The sequence below is a fragment of the Crocuta crocuta genome, unplaced genomic scaffold (assembly GCF_008692635.1).
Source record: "Crocuta crocuta isolate KB4526 unplaced genomic scaffold, BGI_CrCroc_1.0 scaffold102, whole genome shotgun sequence".
NCBI lineage: Eukaryota > Metazoa > Chordata > Mammalia > Carnivora > Hyaenidae > Crocuta > Crocuta crocuta.
The window spans coordinates 10,878,016-10,901,219 of NW_027530019.1; the positions used below are offsets into that span (position 1 = coordinate 10,878,016).

Consider the following 23,204-nt stretch of genomic DNA (forward strand, 5'->3'; position numbering starts at 1 on the left):
ACAAAAAAAAAAAAAAAAAAAAAAAAAAGACTGTGGTGCTATAGACAGAGGCCAGGATTTAGACTCCAAAGACTCCAGATGACAAAGTTTCAGCTCTATCAATTATTAGATTATCGTAGTCTCTATCAACCATTTCAAAATGTAGAAGTAATGGTACCTACCACAATAATTTTGAGACAAATGCACACGACTATGACAACACATGTGAAAGAACTTTGTAAACTAGAGCCTACTCTATGAAGAAGTTAGCTCATTTAAGACAGCTGCTTCCCAACTTCCAGTCCCTCCTCCAACCTGTAATTATGACTATACTCCCACTTGCCTATAAATAGAAAATTTGTAGAGCAGTGTTTTTCAGATTTTAGCATACATTATAATCAACAGGAGGGCTGTTAAAGAGTTTGGTGGGCCCCACTCCCAGAATTTTTGATCTGTGGGTATGGAGCAAGGCCCAAGAATTTGCATTTCTAACAAGTTCCCAGGTGACACTAATTCTACGAATCTGAAGACCTCACTTTAAGAACCATTGTTATAAGAAAAACTTCAGCCACTCTCTGCAAAGTTCTCTGTAACTGATAGAAACTTACGATAGATCTACCTTACTACAGGGAAAATTTTTAGCAAAGACAGCTTTAAAAAGGAAGTAGGGGGAGGGGCGCCTGGGTGGTTCAGTCAGTTAAGCATCCTACTGGCTCAGGTCATGATCTCACGGTTCGTGGGTTCGAGCCCCGCGTCGGGCTCTATGCTGACACCTAGCTCAGAGCCTGAAGCCTGCTTCAGATTCTGTGTCTCCCTCTCTCTCTGACCCTCCCCTGCTCATGCTGTCTCTCTCTCTCTCCCCCAGAAATAAATAAACATTAAAAAAAATAGTAATAATAAAAAAATAAAAAAGTAACTTGTGAGAGGAAAACAAAACTTGGGAGATTCTCTTTCCAGTGGAACAGATGTCTTCATCTTATGAAATAACCATGTGCAAGCAAAGTTGCCTGCAGAGAATATTTCCAGGGGCACCTTGGAAGCTCAGTTAGTTAAGTGTCTGACTCTTGATTTCAGCTCAGGTCATGATCTCACAGCTTGTAGTATCAAGCTTCCACATGGGGCTCTGCGCTGGCAGTGCAGAGCCTGCTTGGGATTCTCTATCCTCTCTCTCTGGCCCTCTCCTGCTTGTTCTCTCTCTCTCTCAAAATAAATAAACTTTTTTTTAAAAAAAAAAGAACTTTTCTGAAGAGGAAACTCTTTGTTCCATCTCAACCCCATAAGAACTTGCAGTTAGTAAAAAAGAGGTTCATATGGTTGCCAGTCTAGTGTCATGATCAATGTTAAGGTCACAAGAACAACAATTTATTCACTATTGAAATGTACCCAGTAATGTTCAAAGCACTTTACATGCATTAATAATTTACTCCTCACAAAAACCCATGAAGTAGATAACGACTTATCATTTTCATTTTACGACGAGGCAACTGGAGGTCAAGAAAATTGCCCAGAGTTATACAGCTAGTAAATGTCAGAGGTGAAAATCAGATCCAGGAAGTTCGGCTCTAAGTCCACAATCTTAACCATAAACAATACTGCATGGCGGATGCTGTTTTAAAAGTCTGCACTCTTTACAAAATTCTAATTCTATGATCTTTCTTCTTGTTGGCTCCCCTACCATTCCTGTGTGGCCATATGACGAAGCATGACTCTACCTCAAAGCACAGGCATGGCTCCCAAGAAGCTTGCCAGTTGCATTGCCAGAATGTGCTTAATAACTTACAATGCTGGCCAAAATATAACTACTAAATATGACATGTACTCAACCTGACCGGTACCAAAATGAGGAAGGATAATGAAAAGCAAATATACTAAAACCTCAATTTTAAAGACATTCTACCTGACATTCACATTTGTTAAATGCACTTTTTGACTTTCAGTATATTTTATAAATGTTAACACAAAATAAGGACAAAGTCTATCTCTATAGCTAGAAACCAGGCGAGAGCTGGAAGGTTAGTAGGGAACTGATGGCTCTAGAAGGTAAGAAGGTTAGTAGGATACTGACGGCTCTCAGTCTAACTCCACAAACACTCCAGATAAAGAAAGCACAATATAAAGAGAAATACAACAGAGAGAGAGGAAGAAACATATTGTGTTGGGCCTTAGGTCTCAGCAGAAGGTTGTTCAACGAGCCCACAAACAGTTCTGAAAGTCAGAAAAAGAAAGGAAGGTTGAGAAGGCAGGGCTGTCTGACCTCTCTTAGATTCAGAGATTAGCAGGTTATATAGTGACATTACTGATGTCCAGAGAAAAAGCAATTTGCTCAGGGTCACAGAGCAAGCTGGTAGCAGAAGGAGGATTTACACTTGTGTCCAAACTTCCTATCCATTTGTACTCTTAGGCACTTTTTAGGAGACCATCCTGATTTCCCTTGGGTCTATTTTGCACAGGGTCTCCGTTGCTGCTATTTCATCCTCTCTTCACTGGGTAAATGCTAAGACTGTATGTAAGAATAACCCCTGCAAACCAAACTATCATTGTGACACTGTAGCATTCAGAGGGATTGAAGAAAGGCAGAGACCATTCTCACTAGTTTTTACAAGACCTCTGCCAGGTCTACTAGGAAGCAGCATGATGAATGTCACACCTGAACTGAGATGAAAGACCTATCCTCAAACAGCTCACCTCTCAACACGTCAAAGCACTCCCTAGAAAAAAGCCCTAGGAAAGAGCTTTACCATGTATTTTAACAGAGCACAAGTGGCACTTCTGAGGCACTGGTAATGTTCTAGTTCTCGATGCTGGTTACATGGGTATTCTCAGCTTGTGAAAATTCAAGTGGATAGAACACTTGAACTATACAGTTACAATATGTACATCTTTCTCAATGTATATTTCAATGAAAAGTTTTAAAACTAGTTCTGTTCCCTTACCAGCAGAAACAGATGGCACGCATCTGCTAAAGAATCTTTTGACCACACAGTCTCTTCTATTGCAGAAGCTTGTTCATGTCACATATATTGAGCCAGAATAAGAACTGTAAACAGAGGCTGGGGTGACAAAATGGGCTCGGGTCATGTTCACAGAGGGCTTCAGAAGCCTTCCTCAACACTGGATTATTTAGGCACAGTGACACCACAGCAGGGGAGGAAGAAAAGAGCATTTCCTCTCTAGCTTTTAGCTGCTTCTTTTTTCCTCTACTCTCTCCCTAAATGTCCTCTGTCCACCTCCACTAACCTCAGCAGCAAATCATGCACAAGAGCAGCAGTCCTCGGAGTCAGATCCCTAGATCCAGGGATGCCCGGGGCTGACTGTGACAAGCAAATCTGAGCAGGCTCTGTGGTACTGAAGAGGGAATAGAACACTACACATCTAAGCTGTAGCTGGGACATGGCACCTATGCACAGCACACAGTACACGCTCACTTAACAATGACTGAACAAATGAATATGGACTGAATCCAAAATATGTGCAATAAATGTGTGCTGAATAAAATTAAATGATAGATGTTCTCTAGGTTTCCTCTAAACCCTGCCTGCATTAATTCTGCATATTTGATAGTTAAGATGAACATCACCAGGTCAGTATCGTTCATGTAGCACTGTTTTCGTTATTTCTGAATGCGCTCATGAGGGCTCTTTTCCACCTTGTGTAATAGGTCCCATCAGGCAGTGCTCTGAAGGCAGTTGAGTAGGACGGAGCCGCTTCACACTGAGTTGTTAATGCTTTCATCTAAGAAGAAAATAAGCCTGGAGGATACAGTTCTGTTTTTAACTCTCATTCCTAAGTGNTTTGACCACACGTCTCTTCTATTGCAGAAGCTTGTTCATGACACATATACTGAGCCAGAATAAGAACTGTAAACAGAGGCTGGGGTGACAAAATGGGCTCGGGTCATGTTCACAGAGGGCTTCAGAAGCCTTCCTCAACACTGGATTATTTAGGCACAGTGACACCACAGCAGGGGAGGAAGAAAAGAGCATTTCCTCTCTAGCTTTTAGCTGCTTCTTTTTTCCTCTACTCTCTCCCTAAATGTCCTCTGTCCACCTCCACTAACCTCAGCAGCAAATCATGCACAAGAGCAGCAGTCCTCGGAGTCAGATCCCTAGATCCAGGGATGCCCGGGGCTGACTGTGACAAGCAAATCTGAGCAGGCTCTGTGGTACTGAAGAGGGAATAGAACACTACACATCTAAGCTGTAGCTGGGACATGGCACCTATGCACAGCACACAGTACACGCTCACTTAACAATGACTGAACAAATGAATATGGACTGAATCCAAAATATGTGCAATAAATGTGTGCTGAATAAAATTAAATGATAGATGTTCTCTAGGTTTCCTCTAAACCCTGCCTGCATTAATTCTGCATATTTGATAGTTAAGATGAACATCACCAGGTCAGTATCGTTCATGTAGCACTGTTTTCGTTATTTCTGAATGCGCTCATGAGGGCTCTTTTCCACCTTGTGTAATAGGTCCCATCAGGCAGTGCTCTGAAGGCAGTTGAGTAGGACGGAGCCGCTTCACACTGAGTTGTTAATGCTTTCATCTAAGAAGAAAATAAGCCTGGAGGATACAGTTCTGTTTTTAACTCTCATTCCTAAGTGGAAAAAGTTTTCCTGCAACCATGCAGCTAGAAACAAATTTCCTGCTTTTAATATCGTTTAATCTGAATAGGTCTCCAGAGACCAATCTTAATTAGAGAAGCAAATGAACTGGGCCCCCAAGTAAGTTCCGGTTTCATAGTTGGGTTCAGCCAGCCCAAGTGAAGCTCATTTCATTCCCAGGAATCAAGGCCTACTTAAAGAGATTAGTTTTGTGTGGTATGCACAGCCTCTGTCTCATGCATCCTGCTGGCAGGGGCCCTCCTCCCTCCAAGGAGGAGTACACTTCCTTCCTCCAACCCTAGAATCCCAAGATCTCTAACCACACTGGTAGTGGGACACTTGCTGCACCTCAGCCCCTCATGTTAAGTTACCTCAACCAAACAAAGCATGACTCCAACCTCAGCTAAGAGCTCTGGGACCATCTCAGGGCTGCCACTGCCCCTTACCAAAGTGTAGGCAGAAGACAAAAAAAGATGACGGAAGAGAGATTTGACAGCGCAGCACTCAGTTCAACAATTACCTGCTAGGGACAAGGAGAGGCAGTAACACAAATCTGGCCAGTCACTGAGACACCTGGGACCAACTTTCAATGAAGCATAGTTAATAAACTAAAAATCCTAATAGAGCTGGGATGCCTGGGTGGCTCAGTCAGTTAAGTGTCCAACTCTTGGTTTCAGCTCAAGTCATGATCTCACAGTTGGTGAGTTCAACCCCCACATCGGGCTCTGTGCTGGCAGTGTGGAGCCTGCTTGGGATTCTCTCTCTTCCTTTCTCTCTCTGCCCCTTCCCTGCTTGGGCTCGGTCTCTCTCTCAGAATAAATAAAAACATGAAAAAAAATTTTTTAATCCTAACAGAGCTGACAAATGCCTAAGAGATTCATTCTCCCTGGTGCATAAATGTTTCTGTGAAACATGAAAAATACTGAGATGAGGTTCATCTTTGCTGAAAAATAAATACTTGGAAATAAAAGCTGGTGGAATTTAGGATAAATCTAGATAACAAATAAAATCATTTAAGTGAAATGAAAAGATTCTTTCTTCTGGATTCAATCTAGAGGTCCTCATTCATTCTTTCCCTTTCCCCTCCCCATATCAAAGTGGAGACCTTAGGGTTTCCTCACAGATAAGAGACCTACTCAGAAAAAACCAAAACCACAAAACAAACAAACAAACAAACAAAAACAAGTACCAGGAGATGCTGGGCTATGCCAGGAAGGAAAAGGACCACACTTTCCGACAGGGTTAGTGCACAGATCCCAGACTCCTTCATAGGCACCTCTGGTTACACTTCATCACTTTTAAAGTCCACTTCAAAAAAAAAAAAAGTCCACGTCAAAACCTGGCCCTTGGTTAGAAGCATCTCTTTGCCATGAAGTGTGAATTATTTCTTATGTCTCAGAATGTGGTTGAGTCACTTATGGCTATTCACAGGATTCAGAACAAAACTGACTACACCTACAGGCAAGCACTTGGTTCAGATACAAAATTAAAAAGAAGTGGTGTTCTCTGTATCTTAGAGAGAGGCATTAATAGGAAGGTTTGCAAACAAACCTTTCTTATTCATGACCTTGAGGTCCTTTCCTACAGTAAATGCAAAATTTAACAGCCCAAACTTTTCTTTTCTTTTTTTTTTTAACATTTTATTTATTTTTGAGAGAGAGAGAGAGTGGAAGCGGGGGAGGGGCAGAAGAGGCAGGGAACAGAAGATCTGAAGCGGGCTTCACACTACTGACAGCAGAAAGCCTGATGTGGGGGCTCAGAGTCACGAACTGTGAGATCATGACCTGAGCTGAAGTCGGACACTCAACCAACTGAGCCACACAGGAACAGCCCAAGATTAGAATTGTCAACTAATTCATATCACATTTCAAATATTAAGACAGAAGCACATAGGAGGAGTTAGCTCACAGAGCAGGCAGTAGGGTATAGCGAAAAGAACAAGGGCTTTGAAGGCAGTGGATCTGGGTTTCAATCAGGGCTCCACCTCTTAGAAGTGTGGTTGTGGTCAAGTTACCTAATCTCTCTGAGCCTCAGTTTTCATGCACCTCTCTGCAGTAGAGGTGATAATAACCCACTTTACAAGGCTGTTGTGAAGAGTAAATGGGATAAGTTAGGCACTCAGTTCATTCCCTGGAACAGAACAGGTTCTCAAGAAATGGTATTTTTTTTTTCTCATTTCACACTTAAGCAAGCTGGTCATGAGAACATTTTCCAACATCAAATGCAACTTTTCTAAACCCTGAAACCAAATCTCTAAACTACATAAGAATATTTCCAGATGCTTATTGAAGAAAGAGTTGCTTCTATTTTCTTAAAATCTCTGATGTGGGAGAAAAGGAAAATCAGTAACAACGAGAAACCACTACATGTCTGTGCTTTAAACCACACTACCACCACCACAAACAAGATGGGGTTAGTTTAATAGCAGAGAAATAGTAAAGGGGAAAAAAAAAAGGTAATTAAGGGCTCCCATTCCTGTCAGATTTCTTCTTATCCGGGGCAGAGAACCACCATCTCTGCTGGCTGTATGCAAGCTGTAGTAATTCTTCCTCCCACATCAATTCAACACATATCACCATAAAGTATATTTATTTTGTCTAACTGTGTAACTACTGAGATAAAAGCTAAGCAATGAAATAACTGACAAAGGACTATCCCCTCTTCTAGGAAGAGAAGGAAAAAAAAAGTTTAACACACCCTTCTGTTTACCTCTTCTACTCCTGGGGACCAGATGTAAGGGTTGTTTGTACTGAGAATGATCTTATGAGTGAGCCCATCTGCTTTTGCCCAGAGACCACCTCCCCAGGGGATCTGCCTTTTCCAACTTCTAAATACAAACTGAGGGATGCCTGAGCACATCTGGTCACCATTTGATTTCAGGCTTCTATTGTGTTCAGTCTATGGGGGGAAGTAAGTCTATAAATAGCTCATGCCGCTATGACTTACACTTGAAAAATGAGAAGCCATCAACTGCCTTTCCTGCAGAAAGAAGAAAGGTTTTCACTGAATCCAGCTCCCTCCATTTGATCATACATCAAGTTAGCATGCTAAACAGCCAGCCTGAATCAAATAATTCACATATCTATTTTCTTATGGGACTAAATGGTATCTAGAATGAAACCCAAGAGGGAGCTCCAATTAAAATTAGTGAATGATTCATGATACTTGAAGAAGTTCTCTGATCTTTTTGGAAACTCACCAAGCTCTGTAGTTAATCTATTTATGTGAAGCACCACTTTCAAGTCATAAGAGGAAATGTCCTTCCCAACTTTGGAAGAGAGCTACAGGTTTAAATCCTATTTGATTCAGAATATAGCAATCCTGTTGTGAACTAGATTTTTATGACAACCTCCCTTTCCCTTTCCAACAAAAAAACACTACCTCCTTCTTCAAGTTTTTTCAACTGTTTGATTAAAATATTTATTATAGTGGGGCACCTAGGTGGCATAGTCGGTTATTAAATGTATGACTTTTTTTTTTTTAATGTTTTATTTATTTCTGAAAGAGAGAGACAGTGTGAACAGGGGAGGGTCAGAGAGAGAGGGAGATACAGAATCTGAAACAGGCTCCAGGCTCTGAGCTAGCTCTCAGCACAGAGCCCGGCGTGGGGCTCAAACCCACGAACCGTGAGATCATGACCTGAGCCAAGTCGGAGGCTTAACCAACTGAGCCACCTAGGCGCCCTAAATGTATGACTCTTGATCTCAGCTCAGGTCATAATTTCACAGTTCAGGAGTTCAAGCCTTGAGTCAGGCTCCGCACTGATCATGCAGAACCTACTTGGGTTTCTGTCTCTCCTTCTCTTTGGCCCTCCCCAGCGTGTCACCTCTCTCTCTCAAAATAAATAAACTTAAAAAAACTTTTTAAAATATGTTTATTATAGTAGTTACCACACCATGAAGGAATTATCTCCTTATATATCTGTCTTTCTCAATTACTATGAATTTTTGGGGTGCCTCAGTCAATTAAGGGTCCTACTCTTTTTTTTTTTTAATGTTTTTTTTTTTTTTTTTTAGGGGAGGGANTAGGGGAGGGTCAGAGAAGGAGGGAGTCACAGACTGAAACAGGCTCCAGGCTCTGAGCTGGCAGTCAGCACAGAGCCCGACGCGGGGCTCAAACCCACAAACCACTAGATCATGACCTAAGCAAAAGTCGGACGCTTAACCAACTAAGCCGCCCAGGCGCCCCAAGGGTCCTACTCTTGATCTTAGCTTAGGTCATGGTCTCACAGCCAGTGGGAACAAGCCCTGTGCTGGGCTCTGCACTGGTGGTGTGAAGCCTGACTGAGATTCTCCCTCTCTCAAAATAAGCTTAAAAGAAAAAAGAACTCAGGGGGCCTGGGTGGCTCAGTCGGTTAAGCATCCGACTTCGGCTCAGGTCATGATCTCATCATGGTCTGTGGGTTCGAGCCCCGCATCAGGCTCTGTGCTGACAGCTCAGAGCCTAAAGCCTATTTTCATATTCTATGTCTCCCTCTCTCTCTGCCCCTCCCCAGCTCGTGCTCTCTCTCTGTCTCAAAAATAAATAAACATTAAAAAAAAAGTAAAAAAAAAAAAAGAAAAGAAAAAAGAACTATGAATTTTTAATGGGTAACTACAGTGTCCAGTTCTTACTGGTTATTTCCAGGGTCTCATACAATTCTTGGCATATTTTTCAGTAGATATACACTGAATAATTGAGTAAGTTAAAATAATCATATATTATATGACCTTAATGAGCTTTCACAAATAAAAGACAGATCAAACTGAATGTTGGTTTAAGGGAGAGGTAATAGAAAAGGGAGCCAACAGGGGCGCCTGGGTGGCTTAGTCAGTTAAGCGTCCGACTTTCGCTTAGGTCATGATCTCGCGGTTTGTGGGTTCGAGCCCCACGTCGGGCTCTGTGCTGACTGCCAGCTCAGAGCCTGGAGCCTGTTTCAGAGTCTGTCACTCCCTCTCTCTCTGATCCTCCCCTGCTCACGCTGTCTCTCTCTCTCTCCTAGAAATAAATAAAAAAAAAAAAAAAAAAAGAAAAGGGAGCCAACCAAGTAGAAGTAGAACAAAGATATAAACATACTGTTTCCTCTTCATCCTCACACTAGCTCAGAACTCCAAAAAGGCTATTTTTCTTGGAAGCTGAGCTTATGTAAATGTATGTACGTCATAAATTAGAGCCAGTATACCACAGTGACCACTCCTAACTTCAGATCCTGAAAAAGAAAATAGGAGACTAAATTCCTATTTCAAAAACTGCAGTTCAGAAAGAATAGCAAGCAGCAACAAGGATGTTAGACAGCCAAGATCTATAACTGGAAATGCTCCAAAATGTTAGAGTAAATTACCAATTTCTGATTTTATTTGGCTTTAGAATATATGGAAAAGCCTCCTGTCCATGCTCTAAAAGCCACAGCATACTATCGACTGTGCCTGACAAAGGCTCTGGCTGCCTTTGTCTGGTTTAGGAGACAAATGCTAGTTAAAATTTGCTGCTAGAGTCCATAGAGCAAATCACAAAACACTGTGGACCATCTGCTAACACTAGTCAATTCTGTGTGGTTTTCGGGATATATATCAAACAGACTCCATCTTTGCAAAGTATGATAGCTGAAGTAAAGTTAAAGAATATATTAACAGACAGAAGGAAGAGGACCCAGTTGGAAATATGAATCTAAAAAAGAAATGAAGACCACCAGAACTGGTAACTACATAGGTAAATATAGAAGTATGATTTATATAGGATAAAGACTGACAGAAGAGAAATAGAACTATTCTAATGTATCTTATTTAAGGGGGAGAATAGTATATTATCACTTGAAGGTAGACTGCAGTCAATTAGATATGTATACTATAAACCCTAACGCAACCACTAACAAAACAGAGTTATAGCTAATAAACCAACAAAGATAAAATGGAATCATAAAAAATACCCAATCCAAAAAAAGGTAGAAAACAAACAAAAAAGAACAGATGGGACAAACAGAAAACAAACAAAATGACTGTCATATCTGTGTCGGTAATTACACTAAATGTAAATGGTCTACATAGCCCCAATTAAAATGAAGAGATGGTCTGATTAGGAAAACAACTATGCTGCCTACAAAAAATTCACTGTAAATATAAAGACATAAGTAGTTTAAAAGTTCATAGTAGCAACTATGTTATGGTAGCCCACAAAGAAGGTTACTATGTGGCCATCAAAAAAAATGACATAATTATATATGGATATGAAAATGTCTATAAGACATATTAATTGAACAAGGCAAGATGCAGAATAATACGTGTATACTCCAATTTTTTGAAGAAAAGAAATATACAATTATATGCTTATATTTGCATAGAATTCTCTGGGAATATATATGAGAAATTGGTAACAATGTTGCCTCAGCATAGGGGAAAGAGTTTGGCTAGAGACAGAAAAGAGATTTAATTTTCACTATATATCCTTCAATACTGTTTATTTTCTGCCATATGCATCTATTACCTATTTTTAAAAATTAATACAATTATTTTAGAAGAAAAATATTTTTAGTAAAGAATGACAAGAAGATACTTTCATTGGCAACATATAGAACTCAGCAGAGAGGCTGTCTTGTTTGGTACAGAAACAAGGGCACCTAAGTGGCTCAGCTGGTTAAGGTTACAACTTCAGCTCAGGTCATGATCTCACAGTTCATGAGTTTGAGCCCCAAATCAGGCTCTGTCTTGACAGTGTGGAACCTGCTTTGGATTCTAGGTCTCCCTCTCTCTCTCTGGTCCTCCCAGACTCATTCTCTCTCTCTTTCTCTCTCTCTCTCTCAAAAATAAATAAACATTTAAAAAAGAAATAACAGAGAATGAAATGCAGTAGTAATAATAAGTGATACTTATTTAACATTTCTACTCTTTTCCAAAGTTGTGTCAAGCCTAATACTTCATTTTATTCTAACAATACTCCTATAGTGTTGGTAGGTGAGAGGATTATCACTCCCCCTTGAAAGGTAAAGAAATTGAGGCTGATGAGGGAGCATGAGGCAGGCCAAGGGTCAAGGCACAAGTTAGCACATCCCAACCCCCAAGTGGGACATGTAGGATATTTCTTGGACACTCCCGGCTACCCAAAAAACAGGAAAGGATAAAAAGCAAAGTCAAACTGATTAGTCTCTACCAGTTTACCAGAAAAAGGTAATCCCATCAATAGGCCAAACTCCAGGAACTCCCTACTGTCCTAATGTTAATGCCTTGCTAGAGGGAAAAACATCTTTAGCTTAACAATAGCTAGGCCTCCAGTAAGTCTTTAGCATGTGAAAGACTCTTTGGAAATTCCCTCTTGATCCCCCAACTCTATAAACCAGTCACCCCACACACTTCCAGTGCAGCTCTTCCTGCCCATGGGGTCCTGTCTTGGTACTTTAATAAAATCACCTTTTTGCACCAAAGATGTCTTCAAGAATTCTTTCTTGCCGTTAGCTCCAGACCCCACAAATTCCCCATCACTCCAAAACTTCAAGGCTATTTAAATTACATAATATAAAGCTTGTTCCACTAGACCAAAAGCCATCAAGTTTCGCCTGGAAGGGCAGTTATGTAAATGGATATGGGAGAGTCTAACACAGCTTCTTTCTTGAGTCAACCAGACAGACTAGTAAGAGAAATTTCAGTCAGAAAGTAGTCCACATTTTATAGCCAAAACAAAAGCACAGTTAACTAGGCCTTGGGAAAAACAGTCATCTATTCAGATTTGTATAAATTAGAGTAGAATGTATCACATACTCTACAGTCTTGTTAATAAAAGTGTAGTCCTCAGGCCAGCAGCAACTTCAGTTCTACCTCAACACATCTTGGTTCTAAATCTGCTTCTCTAATTTTAATTACTTTCAGGTGCATATGAACCACCTGATGATCTCTTTAAAATGCAGATTTTGAGGGGCAACTGGGTAGCTCAGGGCATCTGACTTTGGCTCAGGTCATGATCTCACCAGTTGGTGGGTTCAAACCCTCTGTGCCGCTCTGTGCGGACAGCTCAGAGCCTGAGCCTGCTTCAGATTCTGTGTCTCCCTCTCTCTCTGCCCCTCCTCTGCTCACACTCTCTCTCTCAAAAATAAACAAACATTGTTAAATGAAGATTTCAATTCAGTACCTTTGGGCTGGGTCTGAAAATAGACATTTCTAACAAGCTCTAGGCAATATCAAGGTCCACACTTTGAGTAGCAAGGCAGAACCACCCCCAGGCTCTCTACATCTGCGCTCTCAGAGTAGGAAGCCCCAAAGTAGGAAGCAAGTCCTCTTCATCTCATGGTACTGAGCCATCTGGATGTGTATAGTATTTAGTAAAGCTCAACCGGCATATCCAGAAGGAAAAACCAGCAATGTGTTCCTGGGAGGCTATTTTTCTACAAGAAAGCAGCTTAAATAATAAAATCAGAACACTTCTACTATTCTGGAACAACAACAAATAGATCTGTATGATGCCCCATGGGCAGGCTGCTGAGAAATCAGTAGAGATGGAGATACCATGGTCACAAGCTCTGGGTCTGGAAACAAAGAAAGACAGCGGTGTACAAGTAATAGTGAGAAGGTCAGAAAGATGATATAGGCACTATAGCCTATTAGAACCTCTATAAAGGAAGATTTGAATGAGACATTAGATTTGCTCAAAATCTTATCTGCAAAAAGGAGTTATATCAAGTGAGGTAAACAAAACAAAATCAACAAAAATCTTAGCAAAACTCTCTGGTATAAATACACTCACAGTATTTTTTTAAAAAATTTTAATGCATTTATTTTTGAGACAGAGACAGAGCATAAGCAGGGGAGGTACAGAAAGAGAGGGGAACACAGAATCTGAAGCAAGCTCCAAGCTCCCAACTGTCAGCACAGAGCCCAATGCGGGGCTCGAACTCAAGAGCTGCAAGATAATGATCTGAGCCCCTGCACACTCACATTATGTTTACCCAGCACCTAGCATATGCTTGACATACAGTAGATAAACATTTGTTGAGTGAGTCAATGCTGTTTCTGCAACCCTGTAGCCCAGGATACTCAGCCTCCTTCCCTCAGGTTAAAAATCTTCATCTCCCCAAATTATCTAAAGTGAAAGTAACTATCCTCCCTTTTCTGCTTTTGGAAAGGGAGTAATGACATGGCCTCTATCTGCTGCATATCCAGGATGCTCTTGAGGCCACTGTGCCATTATGCAAAAAAACCCCCATGATTAGCCTCCATAACCCTTGGAGCTTGGAGCAGCTCAGAGGTGGAAGGCCAGGTCTGGCCTCCCGGAACACTTGGCTTCACCCTGGACTGGCACTACCGAATCCACTCAAACACACCGTGTACACTCTTATTCTTGCCTTACAATCTTCGCATTTAGTCAGAGGGAGAGATTCTGAGTAAAATCACCTCCCTTGAATTCATGCAAAGCAATCTATGGGTAGTATGTTATTCCTCTGGATTCCTGAAGTACTTACCATAAGTACCACTCATTTAACACTTGAATGCTTGGAATTGTTGATTATTTTTATGTATCTAAAGCTTGGTACTCCCAATAAGATTGTAAACTTTCTGAGGGCAAGGATCATCTTTTATATCACTCCATATTCAGCACAGCACTCAACGCCATTGTGTTGCAAACAGTAGTTGCTTCCTAAATACCTACTGAATGAATCAAAGAAACAGTGTGCTGGGGAATGTGGGGCATTCAAAGACAGATGCCCAGTCTGCCTTCAAGGACCACTCAGTCTATTAAAATAGGAAAGTCATGTACCCAAAGAGCATTAACTATATATACAGAAAATGTCAGAGTAACAAACACTATGAGAATTTAGGAGATGGCAACTTCAAGGAGGAAATACCATTTTAACTGAGTCTTGAAGAACAAACAGCATTCTGAATGGCAGGAACTGGAGAGGTGAGATATTTTAATATATTTTAGGAAGAGGAGCCAACATGAGGAAAAGCAAGGAAATATATGGTGGAATTTTGAGGAAGAGCAATAAATAAAATAACTAGGATAATCTGAGAAAGAAAGGGAAAAGGACTACCTTGTTTAATATTAATAAGTAATAACGGGCGCCTGGATGGCTCAGTTAACAAAGCATACAACTCTTGATCTCGGGGTTGCGAGTTTGAGCCCCACAAGAGGTACAGAGATTACTTTAAAAAAATAAAATTTTAAATGTAGTGAGAAGTGTGGTGTATACTTTAATATTTGAAAATTTCTAAAACAGTATGGTTCCGTCACGAGAATACAAATAGATCAATGGAACAAAATAGAGTTTAAAAGAGACCCCAAGTATATATAAGAAATAGTAAATGATAAAAGTGGCTTTTCAGATCAGTAGAAAAAGGCTGAGTGTTCAATAAATGGTAATGAGACAGCCAGCTAGCTGAGAATCAAGTAAAGCTGAAGCTCTACCTCATTTCTTACACCAAAAAGCTTCAAATGCATAAAATATTGAAAGGATAAATCTATTAGTATGCCAGAAAAAAAATGGTATTTTTATAATCTCAGAATGGAAGCCCTTTATAAGCTAAACACATTAGGAAGCCATAGAGAAAGGTTGACAGATTTGCCTACTGAAGATCATGGGAGAAGGGAAGGGAAAAAATAGTTTCAAAAAGAGAGGGAGGCAAACCATAGGAGACTCTTAAATACAGAGAACAAACCGAGGGTTGATAGGGGTAGGGGGGAGAAGGGAAACTGATGATGAGCACTGAGGAGGGTACTTGTTGCGATGAGTACTGGGTGTTGTATGTAAGCAATGAATCACAGGAATCTACCCCCAAAACCAAGAGCACACTGCATACACTGTATGTTGCCAACCTGACAATAAATTATATTAAAAAAAAAAAAGAGGCGATGACAAATGAAAAAAAGAGACGACAAAAAAATTACCATGAGCAGAATCAAAACAAAAGTAAAAATGTGAAATATTTCTAGCATTTGAAACAGAGGGATCAGTTTCCTTAATAGGCTAACTACAAATAAGAAAAAAATAAACAATACAGTAGAAAAATGGGGGGAAATATGAATGCATTATTCACAGAAAAGACAAAAATGGTCAAGAAACTTGAAAAGATGCTCAATCTCAATTATAATGAACCAAAAGCAAAGCCAACAAGATACTATTTTTATGTACCAGATGAGCATAGATTGAAAAGTTTGGTAATAATAAATATCGACAAGGGATACAATAGGGTATTCTGTTAAGGGTTTAAAGTGGTACCATCTTTTTGGAAGGCAATTAGACAAAAATCTATTGAAATTTAAAACGCACAAATTCTCTGGGATGCCTAGGTGGCTCAGTTGGTTGAGCTGCCGACTCTTGGTTTCAGCTCAGGTCATGATCTCATAGTCATGCGATCAAGCCCCATGTCAGGCTCTATGCTGACAGTGAATGGCCTGCTTTGGATTTTCTCTCTCCCTCTCTGCCCCTCCTGGGCTCACTTGTGCACACTCCTCTCTCTCTCTCAAAATAAACAAACACTTAAAAAGAAATAAATGAAATGCACTAACGCTCTGAACATGCAACAGCACTTTGAGAAATCTGTCTTACAGTTACACTTGCAAAAATGCACAGATGCTTATTCCAGCATTGTGTAAAATAGCAGAAACCTGGAAATATCCCAACTGTCCATTACTAGAAAACTAGTTAAACTAGAATACCTTGGGGCACCTGGGTGGCTCAGCTGGATAAGCGTCTGACGTTGGCTTGGGTCATAATCTTACAGTTCGTGGGTTTGAGCCCTGCATTAGGCTCTGTGCTGACAGCTCAGAACCTGGATCCTGCTTCCAATTCTAGGTCTCCCTCCCTCTCTTTCTCTCTCTGCCCCTCTCCCACTTGGACTGTCTCTCTCTCAAAAATAAACATTAAAAAAAATTTAAGGGGAAAACCTATAATACCTTTATACAATAGAGTTCTATGTAGCATTAAAACAATGAGGTAGAACCATATATATAGCAAATAAATTAGGACCAACAGAAGCTAAATAGAATAAAGCACATTGAGAAATAGTATGTATAGTGTAAACCACTTCGCATTTTGAAAAGGCTATATGATATATACTTATTTACATTTAGAGAATGTCTGGAAGGATACCAAAGAAACTGTAGACAGTGGTTACCTCTAGAGAATAAGACTGGGGGTGGAGCGGGGCTGAGGCCTGGAAGGGGAAGGTTTTCTTTACTTTTTACGTTATACCTTTCTTTACTGTTTGCACATTTTATAATTAGCTTGTATTGCCTTTACAGCAAAATATTTTTAATAAGCTAATCAATCTGCTGACACTTTATATGCAGTCATCTGCTTTCTGCTGAGTACAGAACTTAGAGAGAAAGCAGTCCCATTTCTTTCTCCACACTTTGCAAACCCTTTTCACGACACTGCACTTAGAAGGGGCCTTTTGTTGGTCAGCTGGACTGGCTCCCCCAAACAGAGGACCATTGACATGGTGCTGAGAGGATACTTGGACACAGACTTACTGTGCAAGTATGTATGTGGGAGAGAATTTAGCACCTGGCAAGGCAGACCAGGTGGCCTCCTCTGGAGAGGCTTACTGTCATCAGTCTGCCTGAACATGCTTGTCTACTGCGGTAGGCTTTTGTTCAAAGGGCTGCTGTTTATTGTATATCCCCTCCTTTAGATGATTTTGTAAATCTGTTTTTCCAAACACTTTCAAAGTAAAACAAAAAACAAAAGAACAAAAAAAAAACCTCTCTAAGTAATCATTACTATCACCACACTTCAAGGATTTAATGGACAATCCTTTAAAACTCAGGACAAATTCAAATATAAAGGGAGTGCATGTATAGGGCAACTTGTCAGCACTGCACATGGGAACAAAAGAAATTCTGGGTAATGTCAAGGACAACTGTCTCAGGAACCCTGTTTATATTTATACTTAGGCTGTCTCATGTCTGCGACTGACTATCGAGCTTTGAGCATGCCTCCCTTACAGATAACCTCTCTCACCAGCCTAGACTCAAGGACCCAGACAGTACCAGAAATTTCTGTTACCCTTGGCTCACAGGGGATGGGAAAAAAATGCAATCAAGCTTTCGCTTTTTAAAAGATTTCTCTAGTTTCTGCTGTTAATTTTTGTATACGCATCCAGCACCAGCAGCAAACATTAAGTTTCAAGGATCCCAGTTCCTCAGATTTTTATGAGTCTGAAAGCTACTCTTTAAAGATTCATAGTCAAGTTTCCAGGGAGGGGAAAATCTGTTATATGGAAGCCAAAAGAATGACCTTATTCCCTTAAAATCCAGCCCAGGGCCATGCTTATGTAGCTGAGCAGCTGTACTGCTGGCAGGGGTAACATAATGAAATGAAACACTCATGATAATCTCCCTTCCCCCACTCGTGCCTGCACAGCCTCATCCAGTTATTGCACAAAAAGGCTTTTTCTTATAAACTTCTCTCCCTTCTACTTCTGGCTCCATCTTGGTTGGGAAGAAATAGCACTAGTGATGGAATGTACACAGCTCTGCAAATATTCATGAGAAAATGCTTTGACACCCACATGTTCCCCAGCTCCCCTAACACATACATGCATTAGGGAAAAGGGATGCACAGAGACACTGATAGGGGTATGTGGTTCTCTAACTTAAGTAAACTCCAAGGCTTCTCAAAACAGGTAGCAAGATTCAAGAAGGCAGAGTCCTAACTTGTCTTTCACCCACTGAACCATAAATTGAATAATTAATCCAATGGCCATTAATTGGTCATTTCAAATGTGCAGCACAGGGGCATTTGGCTGGTTCAGTCCGAGAAGCATGTGACTCTTGATCTCAGGGTTGGGAGGTGGAGACCCAAGATGGGTGTAGAGATTACTTAAAGATAAAATCTTAAATATATATATCTTTAAGAGGCGCCTGGGTGGCTCAGTTGATTAAGTGTCCAACTCTTGACTTTGACTCAGGTTATAGTCTCACAGTTTGTGGGTTCAAGTCCTGCACCAGGTGCCGCACTGGCAGCGCAGCACCTGCTTCAGACTCTTTCTCTCTGCCCTTCCCCATGCATGCTTGCTCACGCTCTCTTTCTCAAAATAAATCAACTTCAAAAATTAAATAAATCAAATCTTAAAAAAAAATAGCATGACACTGGAAATACATAAATAGAGCTATGTGTGATGTGGCATTTGAAACCTTGGACTTTGGAGTCACATAGTCAAGGGTTTGAATACTGGATCTATGACTTGGTGGTAGGACCTTAAAGCAAGCTACTCAAACTATCTGAGCCTGTTCCTCTCCTGAAAATGGGGATAATAATGCCTATTGTAAAAAGTGGTACAATCCTAACAGCATCTCCCCATCTGTGAACTCTCAAATTCCTTTTAATTGTACTTTCTTCTTCATGTTTCCTCTTCTTTTGTTCTAATGTCCCTCTCCTCAGCTTCACTAACTCTTCCACCTTCTCTACTCATAGTCCATTTCTCTACCTCACTCTACTTACATTCTGAGGAAGTAATAGATCACCTGCCTTCATCGTATAATGGGTTGGGGTCCCCAGAGAGAAACACTGCTTCTGTGCCAGCAGTATCTAATCACAGCCTAGTCACATCAGAGAATCCATAATAGGCACTCAATAGTCCCCCATGCTACTAGATGGCAATAGTGTCATTTCCTCATCTTGAATGAGTACAGAGACAGGAATAGATCCATTCTAAAGAGCAAGAGCTTTCCTTGGGATTCTGCTAAACAGCAAATTTCCTGCCATGCAGGAACCACTGTGTTGCAGTTCATGACCCTTGTCAGTAGAATAAACAACAGGCATGTCCCTGCAACATTAAGGACAATTCTAGACTAGCCAAAGAGGAAAAAAAAAAAAATCCTATAACTGATTTTTGTCTCTCTAGGCCTTCATCATTAAAATAAGTATCCTGAATAGTCTCTAGCATTCTACTAATATCAACATTCTGGATTTTTTATTTAAGTAATCCCTAAATTACTTAACTTGAACTCATGACCCTAAGATCAAGAGTAGCATGCGCAGGGCTCAATCACTTAAGTAACTGACTCTTGATTTCGCCTCAGGTCATGATCTTACAGTTAGTGAGATCGAGTCTCACACTGGGCTCTGTGCTGACAGCACAGCCTGCTTGGGATTCTCTCTCCCCCTCTCTTGGCTACTCTCCTACTTGCTCTGTCTCAAATAAATAAACATTTTTAAAATTTTAAAAAGGGGGGGCGCCTGGGTGGCTCACTTGGTTAAGTGTCCAACTTTGGCTCAGATCATGATCTTGTGGTTGGTGAGTTTAAGCCGCATGTTGGGCTCTGTGCTAACAGCTCAGAGCCTACAGCCTGCTTCAGATTCTGTTATCTCCTTCTCTCTGTCCCTCTGCTCATGCTCTGTCTCTCCTCTCAAAAATAAACATTAAAAAAAAATTTCTAATAAAAAAAAGAGTCGCATGCTCTTCTAAGCCAGCATGTGCCCCTCAACATTTGGGAATTCTAAAGTAAAAACATCCATTAACCACATATCAGGATTCAAAAACTCTGCACCAATTATTCCTCATGTTCTAATTACATACAATCCTCTACAATTTAATTTGAAATCCTCTATTTTGCCCTAATGGAAATGAAGACCAACTGGTTTAAAGCTCCATAAACTGTTAAAATCACCATGTTCTGTACTTGAACATATTATTACCTCTCTGTCCCATCTCTGAACTGACATTTCTTCATTAAATAATCCTGTGCAGATGCACACAAGGTATACTATACTGATAATGGCTTTCCTCTTGGTTTCTGTAGTCAGTCCTTTAATCATTTTTAGGGGTATGTGGGGTTTTCCTCTGAAGACTCCAAGTTGCTAACATCCTCAAGCTAAAGTCCAGAAGAAGCAATGGGGGCCTGGGTGGCTTAGTCGGTTAAGTATCTGACTCTTGATCTCGGCTAACGTCAGGATCTCACAGTTCGTGACATTGAGCCCCACATGGGTCTCTGAGCTGCCCCCTCAGAGCCTGCTTGAGATATTCTCTCTCAAAAAAAATAATAAACTTAAAATTTTTTAAAAAAGAGAGAAGCAAAATGTCTTTGTTCACAGCTGACATGATTCTGCATAAAGAAAATTCTGAGAAATACACACATGCATACACACACACACACACACACAAACACACACACACATTCTTCGTAACCCCTTTGGGGCTCTTTGAGGGTAGGCAATGGATGAACTTACTGTGTGTGGTTTGATACTCAGTGTACTGTGGAGACTAAATAAATATTATAAAAACAAAAGCACAATCACATTGCTTCCATAACTTCAGTTTTGGATTCAGTGGTTAGGAGGAAGAAATCTCCTGCACACTCACACGATTTTTTTATCTGGAAAAGATACAAGTGTTTTAACGGTATTGTGTTCCAGTTAAATAACTGAACATTTTAAAATAAAGAGTCCCAGGAGAATAGAAGCAATTGGTTTCCACAAAGGGCTGGGCAGCTTTTTGTTCCTGGATGTGCTTTCTGTTGACTCAGTCTGCACTTGTTTTGACAACCAATTACAGTCCTTTGTGGGTAAAGCTGAGCTAATGCTCTTCATGGAAATTTTTACAAACACAAAATTACCCAAACACAATGCACTTGAGCAGAGGACTCCCACTCCAACAGATATTCCTGACCAGGAGGAAGGGAAGGGAAGTTAATTTTCCAAGTGCAGCATGCTAATCCAGAAGGGATCATAACCAGACTGAAAGAAGAGATTTTCAAATCTAGCTCAGCTCTTAGCAGCATAAGCCTCACTTCCCTCGTACTGTGATAGGGTCATCACCACAGGGAACCAAGCCACAGTACTCAGGAACCCCCTTATCAAATTCCAGTTGCCAAGCCCTGGACTGGGAACTTAATTATTTCATTTCCTTCTCACAGTAACTCAAGCACAAGAAACTAGAACTCAGAAAATTTAAGTAACTTGTCCAAAGTCAGCCAGCTAATAAGTGGCTATGCCTGAATTCAAACCCAAGTCTAACTTCAGAAAGTAGATTAATACAGATTCAAGACAGATAAAATGTTGGTCCATTTTGAAGAAAAGCCTTGATTGCAAGTCCAATATCAATAAAGACTAAAAACACAATTTAGACCAATGCTGACCTGCCTTAAGAACGGAAGCTAATGGGGAGCCTAGGTAGCTCAGTCAGTTAAGCGTCTGACTTCAGCTCAGGTCATAATCTCACAGTTTGTGAGTTCGAGCCCCACGTCGGGTTCCGTGCTGATAGCTCAGAGCCTGGAGGCTGCTTCGGATTCTGTGTTTCCCTCTCTCTCTTCCCCTCCTCTGCTCATGCTCTCTCTTTTCCAAAAAATAAAGAAACATTTTAAAAATTTTAAAAAAAAAAAAGGGAAGCTAATGATACCAAGGTCACAGGGTAACAGACAAGACAGGTGGTATGATCCCCTAGCACCACCCATTCACTACAGTCATCTCTCTCTCTTTCCCCTTCACCCTCTCTCCACTTTCCTAATTTACCATCTCTTCCTTTTCCTATATCCCTTTTTCTTTTTATACTGTATTGTAGCAAAGCATATGAACTTTGCATTCAGATAACGCTGTGTTCAAATCTAAGGCTCATTCCTTACTGTGTGACTTTGGCCAGATCATGTAACCTAAGCCTAAATTTCGTCAACTATAAAAGGATAAAATCTTCTACCTTTTAGGCTGTTGAAGGGATTATCAGATAATATGTATGAAGAGATGACCAGGTCTCTAGTAGACTAAATGTGACTTGAACTTGGATAGTGAATAAGGCTTGGTAGCATACAATTTAGAATTGGACAGTCTTGGATTTGAATCCCTGCTTCACCACTTACTGGCTAAGTGATTTGGGCAAGTCTTGTAACCTTATAGATAAGTAAGTAAACTTATAGATAAGCTTCCTTATCTATAAGATGGAATCTATAATATAGACTAAACAGATTTGGGAGATGATCAAATGGAACGATAAACATTTAGAAACTATAGATATGGAACAAATAAAGCTGCGACTCAGTAGAATTTGCAGTAGTGACTTGTTCTCTACAGGCCCATGTTTGTGGATGCCTGATCTATTTATCAAATGTGTCACCACTAAGAACTAGGAATTGCTAAAGCACTAAAAAATGCTAATCTCGAACATATCTTTTGAGGTTGTAAAATATAAAAAGAGGAAGATAGAAGAGTACAGTATAATGAAAAGACCACCATAAGAGGCACAGGTCCAGTCCCACTTGGGCCTTAACGGCCGGTATAACACCACATAAATCACACAGCTGTATCTGGAACATGAGGGGTCTGGAAACATTTTTTATTTTCCTGACTGGGATTGCTACTGGCATTTAGAAGGTAGAGGCCAGAGATGCTGCTAAACACCCTACAGTGTGCAGGACAGACTTCTACAGCAAAGAATTATCAATAGTAGTGAGGTTGAGAAGCCCTAGCCTAGATGACTGCTAAGTTCCCGTCAAGCTCTAACATTCTAAGAGATTATGATGAGGCAGCACCAACACCACCTAAAAGATGACATTCTTGCCAACATCTATCATGCAAAGGCTTATGATACTGCTCAAAATCCCCCTACAGTCAGTGGGGGAATTTTTTCCCTCTAATATTTGAATATTCTGAAATCAATACTATATTTTTGTGGGTAAGGACAGTCCTTCCCCATAACAGGAAGAGACTTAGGGATGAAG

The 23,204-nt window shown here is 40.5% G+C and overlaps 1 protein-coding gene across 1 annotated transcript in view; it reads right to left on the minus strand.

Moving 5' to 3' along the window:
* STARD9 (StAR related lipid transfer domain containing 9) overlaps positions 1 to 23,204 on the minus strand; it is a 118,949-nt gene that overhangs the window by 83,791 nt on the left and 11,954 nt on the right. The window lies entirely within an intron of this gene.